The following is a 6,678-nucleotide window of genomic DNA, read 5'->3' as shown; positions in this document are numbered from 1 at the left end:
GAGAGACAGCGTGAGCAGGGGAGGGTCAGAGAGAGAGGGAGTCACAGACTGAAACAGGCTCCAGGCTCTGAGCTGGCAGTCAGCACAGAGCCCGACGCGGGGCTCGAACCCACGAACCGTGAGATCATGACCTAAGCGAAAGTCGGACGCTTAACCAACTAAGCCACCCAGGCACCCCTCCCCATTCTTTTTCTTTATTATCCACACTTTCTATGACAAATATGTATTAACATTTTTTAGATAAAAATGCAGTAGAAAAAAAGAAAATTGATGAATTCTTTCATCAATTCTTTAGGCACTTTACATACATACATAATGACCTGGGAATCACAGGGTAAGTTAATAATAAATTAATAAGGGTAGAGATTTGTACTTTACAAATAACTTGTTGGCTAAGACTATAGATGATATAAAAATCACTCCCTTGATTTAATCTATTCACTAATGTAACAAATATTTATTGAGCATCTACTATGAAGCAGGCACTGTGCTGAGCTCTGAGGATACACTGCCCACATGGGCCATCCTGTCCAAGAAAACCCAAGTTTTGCCCATGAGCACTCATTAGTTGGTGGCAGAGACGGGTAAAAACCTGGTGTCTTACTTTTAACTTGGTTCTCTCTTCCTTTACCACTGGCCCTCTGAGTTGTAAATTTTCTTTCTGTATTGAAGATAGAATAAGAGAAAACCTTACCTTCCATCAGTTGAACACATTACATAAGGCATATTGGTAAAAAATTTTAGTGGTTAGATTCAACATACAGTTTCATACATTCTGGAAAAGTATAGCTTAGTAGTTTCTAAATATACTTAGGTCAGCTAGCCAGACTCAGAAATAAGGTTTCACTGTCTGCATTGAAACAAAACAACAACAAACAAACAAACAAAAAGAAGAACGAACTTGCATATGTTGATGTAAAGTTGCCCTCTTTCCTTTTGTGGGGGGTGGGTAGCTATCCTTTATTCAGAGAGTGTAAGTTTTTCTTATTATTTTAGGGGTTACAATGTCCTTTCTTCTGAGATGATGCAGATAATAGATGGCAGTTCTTTTAAAAACGTCCTTATTATCAAAATGAAAAGTTGGCAACTCTGTCAGTTTCCCCCAAATTTCAAAATCCAAACAACTGGGAATCATTAAATTAACTATTGAGTAGTTCAAATTTTCTTTGGTATAGCCTGATGCTAAAAATGGAATCTCCATTAAGACTCATGATTAGTAAAAAAGAGGCCACTACACCTTTGAGTCTCATCAAAAACCAAAAGATCCCTGAGAATTCTGTCCTCTCTAAAATTAGCAACATTTAGCTAATTTTGAGATCTTTTACCATCCTTGTTTCTTCTTCAGAATTTCTCACTTGATGCTGAGGCATCCTGCTGGTTTCTATAAATCAATGGTTTTTTTACTCTGATGGCACAGATTTTTTTACTCCGGTTTACACTTAAAAAAATAACTGAAGGGTGCTTGGCTGACTCAGTCAGTAGAACAGGTGACTCTTAATCTCCAAATCATGAGTTCAAGCCCCATGTTGGGTGTGGAGCCTAATACAACAAAAACAACACACAAAAAAGACAACCCCCTCCCCCCCCATGAATGGGCCACACCCCCAGGTATATTTATTTAAGCGGCCTCAGGTGGGACTTAAGCACTAGGCTGGTTGAAAAATTCCTCAGGTGATTCTAATGTATGCCCAGTCCTGGGAACCACAGGTATGTATGGCGTTTCTTTATTAAGTACCGTTTATTGGCATGTACAGGGCAGTTACACAAATGATCAAGCTGGTCTATGAAGTAGAAAAGCTAATGAGGAAAACAGGAGGGCAAAATGTGACAAGACAGTTTGATAAGCACTTTTATTTATTCCGTAGTTCAACAAATAAGAACAGTGTACTTAACAAGTGCCAGGCTGGAGTAAAGATAGGCCCAAAGTCCTATGGGCTACCTGCAAAGACCAGGAAAACTTTATAGAAGAGGCAGTAGCCAAGCAGGGATTGGGAGTAATCCTTCCTCAAGGTCTCCATCAGATAAAGTAGGGAGGGCAGGCATGGCTGTAGAGGGAACAGTGTGTGCTGTGTATGGAGGAGTGTGGTTGGGAGAAGCTAGAGATGAGTAATAGGTTGGCTGCAGATGGACATAGTCTTAGAGGTAGATTAAGGAGTTTAGACTCGATCCAGAATGCATTTTAAAGACATTAAAGGTTTTTAAGCAAGGATGCACAAATGGGGTGTAGATACAGAACACCAGTATTTAGGATAATATAGGCTGTTCATAAACAAAAAACTGTAGATTGAATTTGTTAGCTTATTTAAAATTGATGATGGTGACTGATCACCCCTCACCCCCTCTGCCCTTGACTGATATAATTAGACATTGTGACCTTGTGGGAACAGTTTCTGGTCAATGATGAGAGAGAATTCCATGTGGCGGTGGGAAGTGGGGTGCAGACCAATGCTTTTTAAGTGACTTATTGACCTAGGTAGAATTTATCATTCACTGAAGTCTGGACAAATCAGTTCAGGTTCCCTGTTTGCTGCCTCCTTACCTAATTTCCTTCAGAAGGAGTTGTTAGTACGTCTTAGATGTGATACCTCTTATCAGGCTGTTTGTCTGACTTGCCTCAGAGCTAGTAAACAAACCCAACAGATCAAACCCTACAGGTTCCCTTCAGCTCCTGAAGCTCTTCTGCATTCTTTTTTTAAATCCTTACTTAGGACTCAAGGACAAATAGGTCAAACCATGGAATCCTCCCAGTACTAGGTAGGGATGTACTTAACCTGGTTAAGACATTCATGGAATAAACATTCCTTTCCAGCTGGGGAAGAAGAGGATTCAGCCTAGCCAGTGGTTCTCCAATTCAGTGATCATAAGCTTGAAGTCAAGTCATGGATTAAAAATGTAGAGTTGGAAGCCCTACTTGACACCTGCTGAATCAGAATCTCTGGGGTAGGCCAAGGAAACTGTGTTTTAAGCATTCATTCCCAGATGTTTCTGATGCCAGTGATCTGTGTACCATTTTGAGCAGTATAAATGTAGTTGTCAGGAATTCTGGCCTGTGGGGGCCACTGGCAGCTGTTTTGGGGGAGAGGGAAGTGGTTAAATGAGCCCCTGGATTCACAACCCTCCAGAACAGTCAGCTTGCGAATTTTGCAGGATGCTTGGTTTTCAGTTCAAGTTATTTCTAGGTTAACTTCTTAATTGAGCTGTTTAGCTCAGCAGAGGACTTGAGATACCACAGATAAGAGGTAGGTTTAGGAGTAAGCATTAAGTATCTCTGGCTGTGTCTCTGTTATCCTTTCCAGTCCCGCTTATCTGAAGAGCCAGGATTTCTCAAAGGACAAGTAACCTTAGAGGAAAGTCTCAAGGGGAAAGCAACACATTCCCTTTCCTTGCCATGCCCGTTAGAGAACTATGTTAAGAAAAGAATCTCAAAAAACACATCAAGATGTTGGCTAAAGATGTTTCTTTCTTTTGTGTTTGCCAGCTCCTGGGGTTACAGGAGTGCAAGTTTAGGCAAATAAGGCCCATTTCTCTCTAAAGGTGTCTCTTCTCGATGCCCTGGAAATCCATGTGGAGAACTCATTAGTGATAGCAAGTGTTAGATGCTCATAAATCTCCCACAATTCATTGGCTGAAGACATCTTAAATGTGGACTTTTTGCTTTTAGTGTCTTTGGTTGCTTCTTTAGCGTACTTCAGTTTGAGTGTACAGATTTGGGGTTTTGAAACTTGTTTTTAATTAAGACGGGGTTTATTTTTATTGCTTGAGATAAAATGCAGTCTGGGGGACTCAAATCTAAGTTACAAAATAAAGTGCATCTGGGCAGACCATAGGGGGAAAAAAAGAACATAAAGGCTAACTTGTCTGCCAGGATTCTTAAGTTTACTTAGTAACTTCTTGGAGAATAAAAACCCCAGCACCTGCATTATAAAAAGAGCACACCTTATAAATGTCCTACTCTTTGAAATACCTAAATGAACTAGGCTGAATTATGAACTAATGGCTTGTAAAAAATTCACCTTGAGCCAGCTACTGAAGATACTAAATAAGAGATAAAGGCTGAGGAAACCCCACCGGTGTTTGTTTGTTTTATCAGTAATGTAGCTCAAAAGTAGCCAAGCCAGTGGTGGAGGGGGGAACTTTCCCTGTGTTTTGTTTCCCTGAGCTGAGCCTGCAAATGCCAAGATTTAATCTAAAGAGGTTTGTGTTTTAAAAACTAACAACCAAGTAATAAAACACCTATAAAAGGGGTTTATAATGGAACTGGTGACAGTTCTGAGGGTAGTATTACAACTCTTCTGCTCCCCTCTCCTTTTTTCTATTCTTTCATCCAACTCTGTGCCCTTTGTCTTGGCTCCTTTCTCACCTTGTTGCCAAGAGGCACATAAGTAGGGGCAGCTCACACCCCAGAGGAGCAGACATCTTTAAAGAGTGAAGTGTGTATTGTGCTCTGCATTTGTCGAGGCGGTTGTGCTGCCTGTTTTGTTTGTCTGAGATAAGTTGCTCTCACAAAGTACCTACCTAGTTTGCACAGTGGTTTTGAATGGGGCGTTGGAGACGCTGCTGTGGTGTGTGGCGTGAGGATGCTGGGAGTCACCCAGGGCAGGAAGCCTGGGGTCACTGCCTGGCACCTTGCCTCATCCTGCCAGGGCCCAAGATCTGCCTGACTCCAGGGACAGACTTCAGTCAACAGGTGGTTTCCCACCCAGGCCATCAAGCCTGAAACTTGGTTCTTTTTACAAAGCCATAGTTCTTTCTCGCCCGAAGAAATGGCGCCTCAGAAGGGAAACTTCGTACTCAAACTCTGTAGGAGCCATTTCTCGAGCCTACTTTTCCTATTTTCCGAAGTCTCCCCTGCCAGCATCCCATCCATCCTCGGGGAAGACCGAGGGGCGCTCCTTTCAGAGTCTGGAGGGCGCTGGCAGGCACGAGGGCAGCGTCAGAGTGGCCTCGCCTGCGCGGCCAGAGGAGCCCCGGCCTCCCTCGTGCGGGCCTCAGGAACTCGGGGGGCCCAGGGGAAGCCTGGAAACCCGAACTTAGCCATCAGCCTTCGTTCGAGCGCTGGCTAGAGGAGAGGGGGAAGGGCCCCCCAGCGGTCTTTCCCCGACTCCCCCCGCCCCCAGCACCTCTGCCATCGCTCTGCACCGCCCAAGAAAGCACTCAGAACGCAGCTGAGCTCTCCAGCTCATCTCAGGCCGGGAGAGGGCATCTTGAGGGGGGCAGTTTCCCCCTCCTGCCCGCGTCTGACATCCCCACTCCCACCCAAGGATGCTGTCGCCGTGCCCTGTCCGCGGTCGCTGAATGTCACTGCTCCCTCTTCCTCCTGATCAGGGTAGACACAGCTCCTGAGGCATCTCCCACCCCAAAACTGCCGCGATCACCCGAGGGTGTAAGGCCCGGGCGGAGGACGAAGTTTGGGGCCCACAGCAGCGGGAGGGGGGACGCGTTGGCGAGGACCGCACCTCTCAGTCCCGGCCCTGGCGGGCACACTCCCCACCCCAAACTGCCCCGNNNCCCGGAGCCGAGGAGGAGGAGGCGGAGGAGGAGAAGGAGGCGGCGGCGGTGGGTCCCGGGCGGGGGGAGCGCGGCGCTGCGGACCCGGGCGGCTGGCAAAGGACGAGGCGGAGGCTGAGGAAGGCAGCGGGGAGACCCGGGCTGCAGCAACAAAGGGCAGCAAGCGATTGGCCGGGCTGCAGGCGAGGTTAGCCGGGGACCGGGGTGGCTGGAGGCAGCGGCGAACGGTGCACGTGCTTGCAGACACGGGCTAGTGTGGAGCCGGGGGGTGCACGCCCGGCGGGTAGGGGCTTGCTTCCCCTCGGCATGGGATGGCGAGTAGGCTGCAGCGACATCGCTCTGCCTGCACCCGGCCTGGGGCTTGCAGGGTAGGGGTGTGTGGGGGGTAAGGATGCGAGCCAGGGGGCGGGCGAGTAGTCGCCCGGGACGGGACGGGAGAGGGTGGAGGAGGGGGCGGGATGGAACGCTCCGGGCGGCGCGCCCGTCCGCGCGCTCCACCGCGGGAGCTGACGACTGAGAACCTCGAATTTTAACTTCGCGTGCCCGCCCGCGCGCGCCCGCCCGCGCCCACCCCTAAATCCTGCGGCCGCCGCCAGCGATCAGCTCTCACACAAACTTTAGCTGCGGGCTAGGGGATTTGGGGCTGAGTGGGGGAGGGGAGAGGGAAAAGGCCCTCTGATTGGCGTTGTTTGTAGCCAATAAGGCCAAGCGCCTCTTCTGCCAGTAGACCCAATCCATTTCTAGAGGTAGAGGGGGCGGGCAGGTGGAAGTAGAGGTGGCGCGGTGTCTGGGAGAGAGAAAAAGGGCTAGACCAATAGGTGCCCAGAAGAGGCGGGCCCAGCGGTTTGTTGATTGGTACTGGCAGTGGACCCACCCTCGGGGTGGTTCCGGAGGGGGGGATGATGGGTCGAGGGGTGTGTCTATGCGGAGGCGAAATGACCGGCAGGAACCTGCCCCAATGGGCTGCAGGGTGGTTAGTGTGTGGGTGACGGACAGACCCGCAGGCCAACGAGTGGCCATAAGTGTCTGTGGTCTCCTCCAATGGAGCAGCGCCGGGGCGGGGCCGCGGCTCGGGTTTAATGAGACTCCATTGGGCTGTAATCAGTGTCATGTCGGATTCATGTCAACGACAACAACAGGGGGACACAAAATGGCGGCGGCTTAGCTCCT

The 6,678-nt window shown here is 48.5% G+C and overlaps 1 protein-coding gene across 1 annotated transcript in view; it reads left to right on the top strand.

The window, feature by feature from the left end:
* Positions 1-1,648: 1,648 nt before the first annotated feature.
* KAT6B (lysine acetyltransferase 6B) overlaps positions 1,649-6,678 on the top strand; it is a 192,626-nt gene continuing 187,596 nt past the window's right edge. The window contains exon 1 of the mRNA XM_077778727.1: positions 1,649-1,707. The gene's annotated coding sequence lies outside the window, so the exon portion shown is untranslated. The remainder of the gene's footprint in view (positions 1,708-6,678) is intronic.

This window comes from Crocuta crocuta, unplaced genomic scaffold (assembly GCF_008692635.1).
Source record: "Crocuta crocuta isolate KB4526 unplaced genomic scaffold, BGI_CrCroc_1.0 scaffold167, whole genome shotgun sequence".
Classification (NCBI taxonomy): Eukaryota; Metazoa; Chordata; class Mammalia; order Carnivora; family Hyaenidae; genus Crocuta; species Crocuta crocuta.
The sequence above is the reverse complement of the archived record's forward strand: the minus strand, read 5'-3'. Positions and strand labels throughout refer to the sequence as shown.